This window comes from Bidens hawaiensis, unplaced genomic scaffold (genome assembly GCF_021521415.1).
Source record: "Bidens hawaiensis isolate Kalapana, Puna unplaced genomic scaffold, B.hawaiensis_p1.1 tig00041461_1, whole genome shotgun sequence".
NCBI classification, from domain to species: Eukaryota; Viridiplantae; Streptophyta; class Magnoliopsida; order Asterales; family Asteraceae; genus Bidens; species Bidens hawaiensis.
Genome location: NW_027505717.1, coordinates 101,172 through 121,766, shown reverse-complemented (window position 1 = coordinate 121,766; position 20,595 = coordinate 101,172). Strand labels below are relative to the sequence as shown.

The following is a 20,595-nucleotide window of genomic DNA, read 5'->3' as shown; positions in this document are numbered from 1 at the left end:
TTACTTCCTTTCATCCCACGTCACTTTCGAGAAGCTAGCAAGCAATCACAGGGGAAGCGGCCCAGCGTTGAAGATTCAATTTGAAGATTCATAGCAAATTAGATTCTTCTTAGATATTTCATAGATTTAAGCCGTAGAAAACTTCCTACTCTTCTATGAAAAATCAAGCGACTTGCAACATGAAAAATCTTCTAAGAAAAATCATGTTATGCATGTTAAATGTTTTTCTTTTATAATTTTTAGACAAAAATTACATAATTCATTCTTTACATTTATAGCTATTTCCAGATTAATTCTTAACGTTTAAAAGTCACATTAGACATCCTTTACGATGTTTCCCTTTTGTTTCTGTACGTTTTCATCCCTTGCCACTAATTATGTTAGTGTTTAATATATATGGGTGATTCCGCAGAAACAGTTGGGTAATGTCTAACGATTTGAAACATATCATGCAATCAGATTTTGAGTCCATGAGGCTTGCCCAGAATAACTAGTTTAGTATCAAATTCGTTTTTTCATTAATGTAAGGCCTAGTGTACGTTTTTATATTTTATCAATTTGCATCCTTTTAGCTAATTTTGTTAAATTTTTAGGTTACTTTTAACTAAAATGGCTAAAATACATTCATTTATATAATTAAAATTAAGAAATAATTACATAAAAATAAATTGAAGTAATATGTCGATATCCTATCCATTTTCAATTTCCAAACAAAGATGTTGATTTTAAATGGAACCCAACTATTTCTATCAAAAGTAAACGAAGAAGTCACGACTTGCAATTTGGAGAGCAGCTTCTTCACAGAGGACACAGAGTAATGCCCGGACTGATCAGTGAGCCAAGCCCACCTGTCCGACTTAGAGCCCAACACTACATTTGGAACCAAACTGAGTCTAGTTGTACAAGCTGAAATCACTAGAGGCCAGAACTGATTGGACCATGTCAGCACCAAGAAGTGGGCGCGCAGACGTTTTTTAATAAAACGTCTTCAGAAAAACAAACACTCTGCAGAGGGCCATGTCTGCGCTTGGTCTGTGCGGCGCAGACTGAAGAGACCAGGAAGCTCTTTTGAGAAAAAACAAGCACCACCTAGCTTTATTACAGTGTAAGCAAAGGTCTTCTCTAGCGCCAATTCTACACAAGGTAGCCGTCTCGAATTTCAGCAAAAGAACTGATCAGACACCTTTTTTCTTTCTCATACGTATTTTTATTTATATTCATATCTTCAATTACATTATTTTATTTTCAAATTTTTTACGAACTAGCAAATTATTTTTAATTAACATGTTTACCACTTCACACCTCCAATCGGCTTTATTCATTTATATTTGCACTGGCGCTATGTGTTTCCGGTTCATTTTCAGGCTCGGACCCGTCTTCACCATTGATCTGTTAAGCTAGAATTATTCTCATTGTTTGTTATCATTACTGTAAATTTTTGTAATGCTAGTTTCCTAGTTACAACTCTCGAATACCTGGTCTTTTCGTCCTCTTAACTTAGGTTTTAGATTTAAATGATTTAGGAATTCGCGTTCCGTTGCCGTTTCCATGTCACTTATTTACATATGCTTGTTTTGTGAACTGCTGTTTCCTTTTCATGTTCATTAGTTTAAAGCAAAACAATCTTGTTATTAAACTATGATTTCATATGTTTGTTTCAAGAATTTGATGAGGAACTGATGCACGTTCTAAATTTTTTTAGTTCAATTAGTGGATACCATTGTACATGTTTGCATGGATTTACAGGTTTAAACAGGGGCGAGTTACCTAGATCGAGTTAGGTGTTCTGTTCATTTCTTGTATAACTTTATGATTCAGTTTAGTTATAAAAAGAACTTAATGCCATCTGGTTTTTAGAGAAGTGATTTGACAAGTAATGATGACATACATAATTGTTAAGCTTGGCTTGAAATGCTCATTATTTTAATTATTTACAATTAGCACGTCCTACACAGTGAATAGATTTGTTTGTTAAGTCTCTGTTAATTTGTATCAGATGTATTCTTTCATATTTCACAAAAGATTGAAGGTTTTTTATTTTGTGGAAAAAACTCTGTATGACCATTTTCATTTGAGTTTTAATTTTTGTCAGTACTGTTACAACACAACTTGCAGTCAGCTAGCTAGATCATCATATATCGAAAACTGAATTGTTTTAACGTACGAAATGTTGCCCAGAATATAAAACTTGAGATGAAGACTGTTAAGAATAACAACGATTAATAATAACAAGAAATTGAATTGCAAATAAGGATTATTATTATTTCATTGATTTCTTGAAGTATTGTGATCTAATGCTATTTATAACTTCAACCCTTCTAAAATACATAAATAGTTAAACTAACTAAAACATAGTTTGAACACTTGACATATTGATCCCTAAACTTTACATGGGAGGGATTAATTCTAACATTTAGACCCCTTAATCACGAATATGTAAAGATAAGAGTCTTCCGATATTCAAATCTTCTGTCTTCATCTTTTCACGCCATTATTCTTTAATCCTTGAACTATTTCTTCCTTCCTTTCTTTGATTGTTGCGTTTTAATTATGTTTCACACGACTTACTTTGCTTCTCACGACTTCATTTGCTTCTCACGACTTGCTTCACATGATTTCACTTCGATTCTCACAAGCATTACTTCACACGATTTCACTTCGCTTCTCATGACTTGCTTCTCACAACTTTTCTTCACACGATTTCACTTTGCTTCTCACGAACATTGCTTCACACGATTTCACTTCGCTTCACATGATTTCACTTCGCTTCACATGAACATTGTTTCACACGATTTCACTTCTTTATTTAGATCATATCACATGATCAACTTTTGTCTTCTTTATAAAGACATTAAGAGGGTAGAGACTTCATCTTCACTTTCAACCAAGAGAGCCTTGCCATTCTTTTGTGTTTTCTATTTGGACATTCACAAGCATAATGCCCAACTTTTTCACATTTGTAACACATAACGCGAGCCTTATATTTTATGTCTATTGTGGGGTGCTCGCTATTATTTTCTTGTGGTTTATCGTAAAATCTTTCTGTCTTATAAGAGGTCTCCTCTCTATCTCGATAATTTTTCACGCCTCGTTCTCTCGACAGGTGTACCTCGTCAACGTTTTCTAAACTGTTGGCCACAACCATGTTCATTGTCGCGTCGCGTGAACTAGAGTTTATCTTGATAATCTGTCACAATTCCTCTTTTAGACTTAATCCTTTCTTCAAATGTTTTAAGCCTCTCGATGATATCATCTACGGGCACATTGTTTAGATCCGTAAATTGCTCTATTGAAGCAATTATCTGCAAAAATCTATCGGGCATAGATGTCAAGATCTTTCTTACTAACGTGGGTTGCTCAAATTTTGCACCACAACTCGTAGCCTTACTAAAAATTTTTGTTAGCCTCGTTGTGAAAGAATCAATAGTCTCATCTTCTTTCATTTGCAACTTATCAAATTCAGACTTGATGCTTTTTAACGGTGCCTGTTGCACTTGTGTTGCACCCGGATTGTCTCGTTTTAAGTGTATCCCACACTTCTCTTGCAGTTTTACATTCGACCACTTGCAGAAGTAGATCTTCTGATAGAGTTTGAAACAAAAATGCAATTGCACACTTGTCTTTCTTGACATCCGCACTTGTTTCACCAGTTGGCTCTATCGTTTCCCAAAGACCATTTGCATCTAATATGATCTTCATTCGAATTTACCATGTTGTATAATTTGTAGACTTTAACATAGGGCATTGGTAATTTGCAAGAGATAATCCCGACTCTTTATAAGTCACAAGGGAATTCTTATCCTTTAGTGTTTCCGACATGATCACCAATAAAGAATAATAATTATACACAAGGTATAATTTAAGGTTACAATAATAACCTTTTAAAAATTGTAAGAACCACAACAAAAGTTTACAAAAACAAAAAATGGTTATGTATGAATAAGGAACCAATCTTTGTATTGTCAAAAAATAAACCAAATAAAACTAGTGGATTCCAACGACCCAGTCTTGTTTAAACTTTGTTTTTTAAATATATAAAGAACAAATCCTTATTATTGATTTTTTAAGCAAACCAATTATGCAAACCAATTATCTAACAGATTATGATCCGATGCTTTGATAAATAATTTACTTGGTACTTTGGTAGGGGTATAATTTATCCAGAACAAAATTTAATAAATCACAACAAATGTGTTTCTGGGTATCTTTTGCATGACCGTGTGCAGCAACGCAACACAAAAGATGATGACGGTAGCTCGAAGTAAGGAAGATGTCGTTTTTCTAAAAGAAGACCGGGTTGATCCGAAGAAATATGCTTCAACCTCATGTGATACAAACACGTGGATTCTTGATAACGGGGCGAGTAACCACTTGATGGGAAAACCGGAATGGTTTTCCAACATCGATCGTAACAAGACCGGCAAAGTAAGTTTTGGTAATGGTTCGTGTGTTGAAATCAATGGTCGGGGCACAATAGTAGTAGAAGGTCAAAGGGGAGAACAACGAGCCTTGAGTGACGTTTATTTTATTTCATCTCTCAAAAATAATATTATAAGTCTCGGGCAATTAGACGAAGGAGGATGCAAGATCGGGATCCAAGACGGTATCTTATGGATATTCGAACAAGATGGAAGACTTCTAATCAAGGTACCGCGTTCCTTTAACCGGGTTTATAAAATTAATTTAAAGGTTGTTTCTCCGGTTTGCTTACAAGTTAATTTGCATAATATCGCATGCATGGATATGGCACGCTCGATTGGGGCATTTGAATTTCGATGCCCTTCGGGGTCTCTCGAAACTCGCGGATGGAATGCCAAGAATCAAACACCCGATGCAAATTTGTGATGCATGTATGCCAGGCAAACAAACAAGAACGGATATCCCGAAAGAATCTAATTATCGTGCAAATGTACCGCTCAAGCTCGTTTATGCCGATGTTTATGGCGCGATTACTCCCGAGACACATGGTAGCAACCGATACTTTTTACTAGTTGTTGACGACTACACCCGCTATATGTGGGTTTTCACGATAAAGACGAAAGACCAAGTTACGGGCTTACTCATAGATTTCGTGAAAAGGGTGGAAAAGAAACGGGCAAGAAACTCAAAACCATATGCACCGAAAATGGGGGTGAGTTTACATCCCATGTGTTGGAAGATTACTTTTCAAGTATAGGTGTGGCACATCAGTTTACGGCCCCGTACACCCCACATCAAAACGGGGTTGTTGAAAGAAGAAACCGAACCATACTTGGTACGACTCGAAGTTTGTTAAAGGGATGTCACTACCACAAGACCTGTGGGGAGAAGCGATTCAGCACTCGGTTTATTTACTAAACCGGTCACCAACAAAATCTTTGAAGGAAGAAAACCGAACCTTTCACATGTTAAAGTTTTCGGATACACGGGGTATGAAAAAGTCCTTGGTACCGGTCAAAAGAAGTTGGACGACCAAAGCATTGTGATGATTCACTTAGGTACTCAACCTGGAACAAAAGCCTACCGTATGTTTGATCCGGTCAAAAGGCGAGTACACGTTACGCGGGATGTTAAGTTTGACGAGTGTAAAAGGTATGCGTGGGCTGATCTTGACAAACAAGAGGGCGAAAAGGGTCCGGAATGGACTGAGTTTATTGTCAAGTGCGATATTGAACCCGAACCGGAGCAGGTGACAACCGGTTTTGACACCGGGTTCGTAGACCGTCATGACACCGGTGAGTTGGTTCGTATCAGAAACGGAAGTGAGTCGTCAAGTTCAGAAGGTGGCAGCCCACTTGGAAGCCCGACTAGGCTGAACACTGGCCTAAACGAAAAACCGTTACAAGTTATCCAGCCACGTCGAACTACTCGAAAGACGGTTTTACCCAAGAAATTTAGCGACTTTCTGGTTGAAGGTATACCGACATTCGCCGAGCAAGACCCGACAACCAACGAGGTAAATCTCCTATTATTATTCGATGATGAACCGGTAAATTTTCGAGAAGCGAATAATGAAAAACATTGGAGAAAAGCAATGGAAGCAGAGATCGAGTCGATTGAAAGAAACAAGACATGGCGGTTAGTCGAAGCACCACCCAAAGTAAAACCAATAGGTTTAAAGTGGGTCTATAAAATCAAAAGAGATGAAGCCGGGAAAATAACCAAGTACAAGGCCCGACTCGTAGCTAAGGGGTATGTTCAAAAATATGGGATCGATTTTGAAGAGGTGTTCGCACCGATGGCGAGAATCGAAACAGTTCGACTATTACTCACGTTAGCAGCAAACTGAGGTTGGGAAGTTCATCACTTGGATGTAAAATCCGCGTTTCTTCATGGTAATTTGAAAGAAGAGGTGTACGTGTTTCAACCGGATGGGTTTGTTAAGAAAGGTCAAGAAAGAAAAGTGTACAAGTTGGCTAAAGCGTTATATGGTCTACGCCAAGCTCCAAGGGCGTGGAATACTAAACTAGACGGGTCGTTAAACGAACTCGGTTTCACTCGATGAAACAAGAACAAGCGGTTTACAAACGGTGTTCCAGTCAAAGGCTACTACTCGTTGGAGTTTATGTTGATGATTTGATAGTCACGGGTACAAGTGTGCAAGTAATATCAAACTTCAAAAGACAAATGGAGTCATGGTTCGAGATGAGTGACCTCGGGTTGTTGCATTACTATCTCGGGATCGAAGTGAAGCAAAGCGATCATGGGATAACGTTAAAGTGAAGTGGTTATGCAACGAAGATCCTAAAAGAAGCAAGTCTTTGGGAGTGCAACTCGACTCAATTTCCTGTGGAACCGGGCTTAAAGTTGTTAAAGGAAGATGAAAATCCGAAGGTAGATCCGACTGGTTATAGAAAGATAATCGGAAGCTTGCGGTATTTAACTCATACAAGACCCGATTTGAGCTACTCGGTTGGTTATGCAAGTCGGTTCATGCAATCACCAACTCAAGCTCATGCTCAAGCGGTTAAATATATTCTCCGATATCTAAGAGGTACACTAGACTTTGGTATTACTTACTCGAGAGGCGGAAATAGTATGTTGCACGGGTATAGTGATAGTAGTCATGCGGTGGATATGGATGATGGTCGGAGCACCTCAGGTTTGATTTTCTAATATGGTACATCACCGATATCATGGGTTTCTTATAAACAAGGAACGGTGGTGTTATCATCATGTGAGGCTGAATTTATGGCAGCTACATCGGCTGCATGTCAAGCCTTAAGGCTTCGGGGTTTGTTGTCAGAGATGACCGGAGAAAAGGAGGAAATCGTGACGTTGAAGGTGGATAATTCATCGGCTATTGCCTTGATGAAGAACCCGGTTTTTCACGGGAGAAGCAAGCACATCAACACACGGTACCATTACATTCGGGAGTGCATCGAGGGAGAACAAATCAAGATGGAGCATGTCAGTGGAGATTTGCAAAGAGCAGACATTCTTACAAAAGCGTTGCCACGGTTGAAGTTTAACGAGATGCGAAGCTTCATCGGTGTCACAAGATTAGGGGGGGGGGGTGATTGTTAGTGTAATCTTGCGTAAGTGCGAGGACCTAGTTGTCGTACTTACAAACCTAGGGGGTTTTTGAGCTAGTTTTTCTCCTATTCTTGTCTAACAAGTAATTGTATGGTTATAAATAAAGTTTATTTGTAATCAAGTATTCACAACTTATCAATCAATACAATAAAGGTTTAGACTCGAAATCTTATTGTCTTCGTGGTGTGCCCCCCTTTTTAATTTCCAGTAACACAATCAACAATAAAACAAAAGTTTATTGTTCTACCACTCACAAACACAAACCAATTGGTGAATAAAAAAACAAATCTGATTGTTTTCCCTTTTGTTTTCAATTATTACCAGAACTAAGAATGACACCAACGTGTTGTTTCATAAATTAAATCGATTCCAATTGATAATCGTATTTCAACAAATGAAAAACCAATAATTCAATCGATTATGGCAATCCAATTTCACGGACGATATAATAATAACTTTCTGAACAAATCAGAATAAAATCACGAACATGTGATTTATGATTTGAAATCCTATTTTCTGATTGTTTCCCACAATCAATTCCAATTCAAAGCCTCTCACTTTCTGATGGAATTCTAGAATCGATTCAAGAATCGACTATTAATGATCAATTTCAATTGAGCACAAACGTGACTCTGATGCCAATTATTGCCCAGAATATAAAACTTGAGATGAAGATTATTAAGAATAACAACTATTATTAATAACAAGTAATAAGACTATTATTTCATTGATTTCTTGAAGTATTTATGACCATCGTTCATGTCTATTTTTTTTTGAACGGTGACTTTCATAGTGGTTGAATAATCAGCCACAACTTTCGGATAGAGCCCAAACCGTCTCACTCGGGCCAAGACTATGTTGTCTTAACCGGGCCCACGCTTGGCATTCGAGTTTGGCTAGGCGTTCTAAGAGAAAATTTCGAGCCCCCTGTCACTTGACAGGAGTTGTCCGCCCACAAGGGCAAGCTCTTTGGGAAGAGACACTCTAATAGAAAACTCGTGTCACCATCAAGATTCGAACTTGAGAGGCCAACTGGCATCAAGCTCTTACCCATCATTTGGCTGGCCACTTGAGCTAGTCGAAGTTCATGTCTTGTTATCTAATGCTATTTACAACTTCAATCATTCTAAAATACATAAATAAATAACAAAACTAACTAAAACATAGTTTGAACACTTACATAACTAACTCCTTATAAACTTAATTTACATGAGAGGGATTAATTCTAACACGAAACTAGTGCCTGGAATGGGTTTCTCTTATATCAAAGAGTTAACATCCACCTTATATCAAAACAAAAGAATGAAATCCAACCAATTGTGGTGTATATAATCCCACCAGCTTAATCGCAAAAGCACATTCATTTTACAAAGACAAAAGTGAGTATTTGTATATAGAAAACTTAATTGAAACATTGTTTTCCCGAACTTAACCTATTTTGATGACATAAACTTCATTATATTACATGTCTTGCAACTGTATGGCAAAATAAGTGTATTAGACAATAAACATCGAAAGAGCTTTTAATTTCATCATTGACTAATGCTATGAGTATTAAAACTCAAGAATGCTGATGATGATTCGCCATAACTTAGCATAGATAATTCCTCCCCATACAACACGGGACCGATATTCGTTGGAACAACAGAGGGAATGTGCGACCTTCGTATGGTTTCTAACTCTGTAGCAACTTCTTTCATTGTTGGTCTATACTTTCCATTCATATTTAAGCATCGCATTGCTAGGTTTGCTACAATAAGAAGCTCGTCCCTAGTACCCTCTTTAAGCACTGTTGCATCAAAAATAGACATAACCCGCCCTTCGTCCATAGCCAACATAAAGTGTGTAGCCAAACTTCTGTTTTCACCAAATCTAGTTAAAGAAATTGGCTTTTCTCTAGTTAAGAGTTCAACTAAAACAACTCCAAAACTATAAACATCACTCTTTTCAGTGAATTGGCTAGACTGAAAATACTCGGGATCAAGGTAGCCAAATGTACCTTTAACTAATGTAGTCAAATGAGTTTGATCTATAGAGACGAACCTTGAAGTTCCAAAGTCGGAAACTTTTGCCCTGTATTTGTCATCCAAAAGTATATTGGTGGTTTTGATGTCTCTATGGTATATTGGAATAGAAGTTGCTGAATGCAAGTAAGCAAGTGCTCCTGCAACCTCAGTAGCTATTTGTAATCGCATGTCCAAAGATATTATGAACTCATCGGTTTCATTGTGAAGCTGATCATACAAGGTACCATTCGGAATAAACTCAGAAACAAGGAGAGGGACGTCTGTCTCTAAGCAACACCCTAAGAGTTTGACCACGTTCCTATGATTGATTTGGGATAAAACAAGCACCTCATTGATGAACTGCTCTAACTGGCTTTCATCAACTATTTTTGATTTTTTAACCGCTACAATCCTTCCATCCACCAACATCCCTTTATAGACCGTACCCTGACCTCCTCGACCAAGAATCCGGTTTTCATTGAAGTTGTCAGTGGCCTTCTGCAACTCACGTGATGTGAAATGTATTGTTTTATCAACAAAAGACGGGTCGGCTTCTTCTTGCTGTTTTAGAAGTAAACCACCGTTGCGTTTAAAAAATCTTTTTCTTTGTCTTCTTGCTTTTGTTTTTTTGATCACTTTGTACAATAGATAGCCAATTGCAACAAGAAAAAGCAAACCCATGCTTATGCTAACACCTAAATGAAGACAAGTACAAAGTCATTCGCTAGTAAGTAGACGTAATAGCATCTCAAATTCCCTAATATTAATGTCTGAATCTGTTTAGAATTTCTAAGTATTGCAAATTTGTTACAACCACAATTAAAGTATTTATTCACTGACTGGTTTATATTTTCCTAACTTTCTCAAATCCATCAGCCATTTTCAACCGTTTGGAGATCTTTTAACATATTAGGCATGGGATTTGACATTTGGCAGCCAAAACCAACTCAACGTTTGGGGAAGGCTCATGTACATTTTAATCTTAACATGAGAACGTAGGAAATAATGCCAATTATAAAAAAAAATGAGAACGTAAGAAACAATAACAACTACAATACCAATATACATAAACAATGATTTGTAATAATAAAGAAAAAAACCTAAAAATTACAATAAAAGAATCAAAATCAAGAACAAAATAATAACAACATATACCAACAAATACTTATAACAGCAAAAGAAAAAATTTAATAATAACAACAAAATATAAATCAACAAATACTTATAACGTCTCATACTCGAAAATTAGCAAATATGAACAAAAAATAACAGCAAACACCTATAAAAATAAACCTAATAATAACAACAAATTCGTTCTCACTATTTTCATGTTAAGAATAAAATGTATTTGATCCTTTTTCTAGATTATAAATCAAATAAGGTTGTAAATGGATTAAAGAAAAGACGATACCTAGAAGTACACCCAGGGACATGACTGGTTTTCTTTCTTTATCATTATAACAAGTGATGTTCTGACTATAAACTAAACCGTCAACGTCATATATGGTGTCAGGATAACAGTAACCTCCATCATCTACGCACCTTTTACACTCCGCAGGGTCATCATCTATAAAACCATCTATTAAGAGGAAGTCCCATGTTAGAAAACAAACAAAAAGAAATTATTACATCTAGTAGCCAGTGGTTGATTTGGAGGGTGCCCTTGGAAGGGCTACGTTGGAGCTTCCAGCATTTGGAGTGGTCGTCTATCGGGGACTACTTTATGAATTTTATATCACATCAGGGCCGGCCCAGGCCCAGGCCCATGGCAGGGTAGTCGACCGTCATAGGCCCGACCACCCGGTAGGCCCGAAATTTTTTTTAAAAAAAATTTATATTTTATAAAAAAAAATTTGTTTAGGCCCATGTGTAAATTGTATATAGCCCAGTCTTCTGAAAATTTGTTCAGGCCCATTTAGTGATTAACGATTCATGGAACGGAAGTACGGAACTACGGAAGTATGAAAGGTTTTTAAAAAAAAATATTTCATACCAGAGACTAGAGTACCAGACCAGACACCACAAAAACTCCAAAAGGCAGCCAGCCACCAACCACCGCGTCACCGCGACCGCCGGCAGCCAGCCAGCCACCAGACACCAGTACCACCACCGCAGCCGGCTCCAAAGTCCAACCCTGCTCCGACAGTCCGACTCCGTCAGTCCGTCGAGTCGTCGAGCTACCAGCGCCAGGTTAGTTCTGAGTTCTAACAATCTGACTTCTTGTTTATTTGTTTAGTTTTATACTTATATTATAAAAGTTAGTGAGTTATGGAGTTAGCCAGTTAGGGTTAGTAACATACTAACAGTTGTCAGTTTTATTATAAAAGTTGTTGAATTTTTGTTTATCAGTTTATGTCAACAGTAGGTTTGGTTGTTAATTGTTACTTTGTTTTTGTTTATTGAAGTAACACATATATATTATTTTTTAGGAAAATGCCTCCTAAATAAAAATACCTATCCGGTAATGAAAAACACAAAAAGAGGAAACGTGATGAAGAAATAAGAAAGTGATGTGTTGAGAGTGATGGCTTGGCGATGATATGTATTGAGAGTGATGTGTTGGAAAGCATAGATTATCAAGAATTGATCGAGAGTTTTGTTTCAAAAAATGCAAGGTATGTAAATTAGATTATTTTGCTACAATATTTATGTTTTGTGTATTGAAATTAATATTATCATCGTATGATTTGCTTTTTTATTTGCCTTATCGAGTTTATATTTTACTTAAGTCTTAAAGGCCCAAATTTAGATTCGCCTTCGGCCCAAATTTTTTTTTGTGTTTCTCGGAGCCGAGCCTGTATCACATCTAGAGATCAACAAATGGTACCGAGTATCGGTACCATACCGTATTAGGTATTTTCGGTACCAATTTAGTACCCACCTTTTATGGTTTTTGGAACCGGTGCTTTTGATGTCGGTATTTTGCCATATTGTTCCCTTCAAATACCGTATCCTATCGGTACACTTTTGGTAAAAATACAGATACGGTGCGAGCTCACTTGAAATCATATCAACTTTTGTTTTTAAATCATTTAAAATTCTAATAAAGTAAAATAAATTTTCTATTTTTAAACAATAATTGATGATAGAAATCCATTTAAAAAAAATAATATGTTTTTACACTGGCATTATAGAAAAACTAGATTTCAATAATTTAAGTTATTATCTATCAGACAATATTAATTCCAACTAATAATAATGTACGTGGCTATTAGAAAACTCAACTTTTAATTTTGTTATGTATAATAATCTCAGTTTAATAGATTGTTAACTATATTTAGTTTTTATGACGTGACAGATTGTTAACTATATTTAGTTTTTATGACGTGACGTGATATGGCATGTGACGTGGCAAACCTCTTTGGTAAAATAAATAGATTATAAATATTTATTATTTCCAAAACCAATCATATATTGGCTAGGATAAAATAAAAGTTATTTTTTTAGGAACGCTAAAAAATAATCATAGCAATTTATATTTATTATATTGGTTAGGATAAATTAAAAAGTTAGTTTATTATAAGAAGGCTGGAAAATAATCATAGCAATTCAAATTTGTAATGAATGGCAAGATTAAATGAATGGAGTTCATAAAGACAAAAAGATATTAGGGGTGTTATGATTATATTGTTTTTTTCTTCATTGTGTTTTATAAAATTGTATCTTACTAAATTGTGTTGTATCAAATTGTGTTTTATGACGATTGTTTTTCCGGTGACCATTTTTCGACGTTGAATTTCAATTGACTTTTTTTTTGCAACCATTTTCCGGTAGTGACGGGCAATGGAGTGGCGGTGGTGGTTTTTCTAGATCTAAGAAGCGTTTGGTTGGCATGAATGAGAAGGGAAATGAATAAGACATTGCAAGCGAATGAAAAAAGGGTGTTGGCTAGTCAATAAAATGTAATCAACGATTACACATGTAATCCAATTCCATCAAATCCATTCATCCTCACCCCATCATTTTTTTTCATTTCATTCCTAGTCCACTTTACTCTCTAGATAATACCACCTAAAAACCACCACTACAGCCGCTACATGGCCACCATCACCATCGCCGCTACCACTTGACCACCACCACCGTTGCGATCACCACTTGACTGACGTCGCCACCGCCACCACCACACCACCTCCACCACCGCTACCATCTCCAACTCCATACCCCCACCGCCGCCATCACTGTCGTTTCCTCACCACCAGCATTGTCGCTGCTGCAACATTTCAGATCTTTCGTATTTTTTACCCGATTCGCGAATATAATTCGGACCGTTCGCATCAATAAAATCGTTCATTTAGTAGTATTTAATTATGTTTAATTTAGTTTATAATTTCATAACTTTTAATCATACCAAATAATCCTTAGAAACTCTTAAAATCGATTAAAATGGCTAAAAGATGCATTTTTGGAACTTCATGGACTAAAAGTGTCAAAATATCAAAGTTCGGTGGAAGTGACCCTTAGCGTAGGGCGAAGGAACAACCCTATGTTCCTTAGCGCCGTGCAAACCAACAGTTTGTGCAACCAAACTCGTTTAAGATCCTTGTTGAATGCTAAATATTTCCCTAATCGATCCTAAATCACGAAAATTGAGCTTCAAGTTTATTAATCTGCTGTTGAAAAGTGTCTAGGTTTGTTTCATGTGATTTCATCAATATATTGGAGATCACAAGGCTCAATTTTGTCATCAATATATTATTCATTTACCTAAACGAATCGATTTCTTGTTTAACAAGTTGAACCACTGACTATTTAACCAAACCACACCTCCAAACCTTAAATTGTTACTGAAATATCATTATCCACCATTTTACCTTAGCCGCCATAATCCGGTTTCTAGTGTTTTCATCTTCAAGATCAAGCTATCGGTTGACTTTGACGTTTTCTGGCGTTTTTCATTATTCTAAGCACTTTTCGGGTAAGTTGTCTTCTGCAAGTTCGTTCAATATTATTCAATGATCATTAACACTCAATCAATTTATGAGATTGAAGGAATTTAACGGGTCAATTGGAATCAGATCCGTTTAAGAGTAAATTGGTCAACAAAGTTGACTAATCAATTTCTATTACTTATGCTCGGAACTAGATTTAGGTACAGAAGACTTTTTTATTCACCATTAGATTTTGAGTGTACTGGTTAGAACCCGACTCCCGGTTTGAATTTCAGATTCTGAAAAGTACCAGCTTGCTTAAATCTTTAAAATCTCATAACTTGAGTTTTACATATCCAATTAACCTGATTTTAATCGCGTTGTTCCCGTTTTTATTATATTTTATCATCTCTAAATTTTAGGTTGTTTGGGTTAACTCAGCCAGCACGTTGAAAGTTTGGTTTCTCGTTTATTTTTATTATCTCCTAATCTCTCTTAAGTAATAAGGTGAGAAGTCATTCCCCACATGTTACTGATTTAAACGTGTTGAGGAAATATGTGTACATAGTAGTATTTACATATTATATTATATACACACTAGCAAACTGTGTACAATTTTTATTTGTTAATTAAATGACTAATTGCTACTTGTTTATTTGTTTTATTTTATCACATTCGGAGACGTCCATCATAATCACATTATAGTATGATCATACGACTGTCATAGTAGCCATAGCCTGTGTTTGTGAGACATGGTCAGCCGACACCCTTTATTTGCTCGTGGTTTGATTGATTTATACTCACAATATCAGTTTTGCTCTTTTATTTATATTATTATTATATTAATAACTGGTGACTTTCTTACTCAAACTTGTGTTGACATATTATATTATTTTGTATGCATTTGTAGGTTATCATTTGGTTTGAAGCTAAGGTGAAGAAACATTTAAAGATACCTTAGGATAAACTTAATAACAAGACTATTGGTGTTTTAATAATGTTTTGAGATATTTGGTTGTTTGGGATTAAATTGTAATTTTCTTTGAACGTGGTGTATTTGGATGAAATTTTGGTTATTTGAAATAATTAATTAGATATGGTCACATTTAAATTGGGAGGAAGAGAGGAGACGAGGTCTTGGGTTCAAGTCCCATAAACAACAAAGATTAAAAGTGCAATTCTCTGTTTAAATAAATAATAACAACGAAATAAAATACTTACTATCATTATGCTTGCACCCATCTATTAAATAAGTTGTTCCTTCTCTTGACCATGCATTACATGCCCATGTATCCACTGTAGTTCCATTAAACATATCCAACACAATTCTTTCACGGGGTTCACCAAAACAACAAGTTACGTTATCTGAGTCCGTTATAGTCCACAAAAGTGATATAGGAATAAAAGAGGCATTCCTTATAGAAGTAAATGGGTTAGAAAACCATCTTTTTTCAGATAAATTTTCATCCTCCACCAAGAAGGCAGACCCACAACCTCCAGTTTCATTTTCTAAGCCTGTGATCTTGACAGTGTACGACTTGAGAAAATGAGGAATCGCAGTCTGACAACAACCGATTCCAAAACATTTTTTTCTTTCACTGAGTGTAGCATTGCGACAAGTTGTTGAACACCCTGTGAGCACACTCCCATTATCTCCCATCAAAGCAGCAGTACCACACCCCTAAAAAAAAAATTTATTGTGTGATTTGGAATACCAGAAGGGGCTACTACTAATATCAACACCCATAATCTCACTGTTATTTCGAATTGGGGGTTGGCAATCCGAGTGGTTGAGTGTAGGTAGATATTTGATACTAACATTGACTATTTGATCATCCAAGTTTACACTCAAGACTTCTAGGTGGTTCAGCGCGGGTAGATATGGTCTTGATGAGTTGCAATTAACGATGTACCACTGGTTTAGAGAACAACTAGCACCAATTCCAAAAGGGTATGGAATTATCACGTTCCCGCACGTATCATTGCACCCTTTCTTGGCGTATTTTGGAAGTACTACTGGAAGGAAAAAAAGAGTAATTGGTAAGCTTGAAATATTTCTAAAGAATAAAGATAAGTATGTGGGTGCCTACAGCTCCAGACCCACAACTTGGAACATCAATTGTTTTCAACATCACATTATATCAGCAAACGGTGGTCGTAGTGAACGGTTGGTTTGCGGTTTATATCGGCAAACGGTGGTTCGCGGTTTATATCAGCAACTGGGCATATGAAACCAGAAAATACTGTAAATTAATCTAATTGCAATATGGTTCATTTTGTAATCTTTGTTGTTATTATTTCGCGTCCTAGATCTTCCATTAATATTTACCATTTATGTGGCTAAAATTATCATTTTTTATTTATGATCATCTCAAGTATCATAATATGTTGGTTTTTAGTTAAAATTGATGGTACATTTAAATTATTAATTATTTTAAACTAAATTTATTATTAAAGTTTAAACTGTGAAACCAAACTGGAACCAGACCTTAGTAACGATTCGGTTTCAACTTTCAATGGTTGAGTTTGGTTTTGGACGACAAAAAATCAGCATTAACGGTTGGACTCACAAGTTTAACTTAAAAACCATCAAAACCGACATTGAACACCCCTACGTAACATATTAATTTATTTAAAATGAAAAAAAAATTACAACAATATCATATCCAAATTAAAGAGAATAAAATACTCGTTTTTATGGTGCAATTTTTTAAAAAAATATTAACGTATGAAAAGGCTACAGTCATTTAAAAATCATGGGTGAGAAGTTAGTTTACAAGTTAAATTAAAAACATATTATGGTTAAAGATGAAGGACTAAACTTGTAACTTGAATGAATTGTGTTTAAAAGACATGCTTACCCTTACTAACACATGTACCTCATGCTTTAAGTGTTGTAAATTACTTAAAAATGGGTGTCTTAATTTGCCCTTGTTTGGTGTATTATATATAGTATAGATATAGGATTGATTTCTTTTGATAACCACTTTGAGTTTTAAGAACTCGAAAAAACTCAACGTAACAATTTTTTTTTTCGAATTTTTTTTACACATGTGTAATACGTAAGTGTAAGTGATGTAAAAAAAATTACGGTATTTTTTTACACACCGAATCGACTTTTTACACATGTGTAACTAACGCTTAAACTTGTGTAATTATCAAAAATACTTATTCTCTCTCATGCTTCATTTTTTAATTGAATTTAATCTCAGCCACATATTTCATATCATTTAATTAAATGTGTGGTTCAAAATTGAGTTCTTAAAGTTCTTAAAACTCACAATGGTTCTCAAAATAACCCTCCCATATATATATATATATATATATATATAGATGAGGAGGGTTATTTTGAGAATCTTTTGATTTAAGAAAAATTTAAGAACTCAATATGGACCACACATATAATTAAATGAGTATAAAATATGTGGCTGAGAATAAATCTGATTAAAAAATAAATCAGGAGAGAGAATAATATTTTTGATGATTACACAAGTTTAAATGTTAGTTACACATGTGTAATAAGTTGATTCGGTGTGTAAAAAAATACCGTAATTTTTTTTACGTTACTTACACCTACGTATTACATGTTTGTAAAAAAAATTCGGAAAAAAAATTTTGTTACGTTGAGTTCTTTCGAGTTCTTAAAACTCAAGGTGGTTCTCAAAAGAAATCAATCATATATATACACACACACACACACACTAGTTTTTATCCCTCGTATTACGGGGGCTGTTAATACCGTAGAAGAAAACGATCGAGTTATCTTGCGAGACTTAAATTTGTACCCGTGTTGAACACAAATCCTTAACCAAACACTGTCCGTCTCATCTCGTCTCTTGTATTTTACTGTTTATTTCTACTACAAAGGTATTGTAAGTTATTGCTTTATTTCTGATTTGTGAACTGTGATTTACATTTAAGTGTTTTTATTTATTAAATATACAATCGGTTTTCTATAGAGAAGAAAGCTACACCAAACTACTCTGGGTGCAGTGGGTGCAACCTTTTGAAGGAAATTGAACACTCGCAAAATCATCTTCATCTTTATGTCGGTAGTTTCTCTTAAAACAATTGACATCTTTTTTTTTAATTAAAATTAATGTAACCAGTTTTTGTTTTTAAACCTACATTTAGGGGGTTCATAACCCATGGTTCTTTCTCTCCAAATTATAAATAGGGTTATTTTAAATACTTTCAACTTTCACTTGTTGGTCGGGAACATTCTAACTAATGAAATACTTATCACCACTCCCAATTTTCAGTTTATATTCTCCTGGCACTCCCAAACTAACGTGAAACTTAGTTTTTTTTTTTTTTTTTTTTTTGATGATGATGTAGCATTTTTTGAAATCGCTTGGGAGTGTTGGAAGAAAAGGGGAAAGTTGGGAGTGGTTGTAAAACATTTCGTTTGTTGTTGGTGTTCCCGACCAACAAGTAAAAGTTGAGAGTATTTAAATTCAATAACCCTTATATTAATATTATTTTTCTATTATTGTTTTTGAATGATAACTTTGAATACTTCGTTTTCCATAATAATAGAACTTGGGCCCTATAATCATGACAAAGAAAAATTGGCATATACATCCGGTGGAAGACTTGGAACTTGGAAGTCTACCCTTAATTAGAACCACAATCTGGAAAGATTTCAAGATATAATTGACTGTAAAGTTTAATTTTTAGTCTACCTGATACTAATCTCTCTCTCTCATATTATTTTTCTATTATTGTTTTTGAATGATAACTTTGAATACTTCGTTTTCCATAATAATAGAACTTGGGCCCTATAATCATGACAAAGAAAAATTGGCATATACATCCGGTGGAAGACTTGGAACTTGGAAGTCTACCCTTAATTAGAACCACAATCTGGAAAGATTTCTAGATATAATTGACTGTAAAGTTTAATTTTTAGTCTACCTGATACTAATCTCTCTCTCTCGTTTTTTTTTCTTCTGTTAAATACATGGATGCTATGTACCACTATGAAATACTAGTTATGCACGTATTAGTGTATTAATGCTTTTGACGTATAACGGAAGCATGACAGTAACAGAGTTTGATAAGACTGAATAACAAAAAAGTAAATGAGGGCGGATATCTCAGTTTGGCGGGCGTTAACAAAATTTTAGAATAAAAATTTGTTAAATAAATGTAGAAAATAAAGACATAAAGACATGCGTAATTAAGGCAGCCAATGATTTACGTGTGTTAACAGAAGTAAAAAATATGAGAAAGCCAAAATTGGGGAAAACTTGGGTAGCTTTTCTAATGGAATTTGGTTGAGATAATTGGGTCAAACTGTTCAAGGCGTTTGCCATCCTTTTCGTCTATAGAATTTTCTATGAGCTGCTTGCGAGCCTTGTTTATTCTTATCCCTTGATCAAGTCGTCTGCAAACTACTAGATCAGCTCGATCCGTACCATAAACAAAAATATATATATATTTGATTCTTCTCCAGTAATTTAATTATTTATGAAGACATGCATATTAAATTATACATGTTTTTTTAATTCACTTTTAGTAATAGACAAGCATATGCTTGATGTTTTATATTTGATGATATATTGTATCACTATTTAGTAAGGCTAAGAATATTGATCATGGTCTTGATAATATTTATTTCATGTTGATTATATGTTCGGTTATATTTTTAATTAGTCAGTTGTGATCGAAGTAATATGGTTATGAAAGATAATAGCTAAATATCATGTTATATCAAATCACGTTATTGGATGAATCAATTAGATAGTCGTATTATTATTAAATACATTCAGGTTGTTTGTTCCATTTCCTTAAACTGGTTTCACAATTTTATTGGATGAATCACTTTTGAGGAATCATACTAGATTTTCAAAGTTAATATTTCAAGATATAAGCAAAATCACATACTAATTATTTTATAATTACAGGTATATGTCTTTATGTAAACATAAAGTATTTATTTTGAATACGTTGGTAGCTGGGTCCTTGGTTGGGACATGAAGATAGATATATTAATTGCCGTGTGCATCCTGTCGAAGACTTGCTTGCAAGTCTACGCTTAACAGACCCACATGCCTTTTAGATAAAATCTGGAAATAAAATATCTATAATAATGATTATAAATCTTCATATTTTGGCTTGATTTATTTCCAACTATAACGGTCGCTTTTGTTTCTTTTCATAGTCATTAGTAGAGGTGCAAATTCTAACCAATTGATCGCATT

The 20,595-nt window shown here is 35.0% G+C and overlaps 1 pseudogene; it reads right to left on the bottom strand.

Annotated features, from left to right (window-relative positions):
- Positions 1-8,740: 8,740 nt before the first annotated feature.
- Positions 8,741-16,151, bottom strand: LOC143614941 (wall-associated receptor kinase-like 2; annotated as a pseudogene).
- Positions 16,152-20,595: the final 4,444 nt, after the last annotated feature.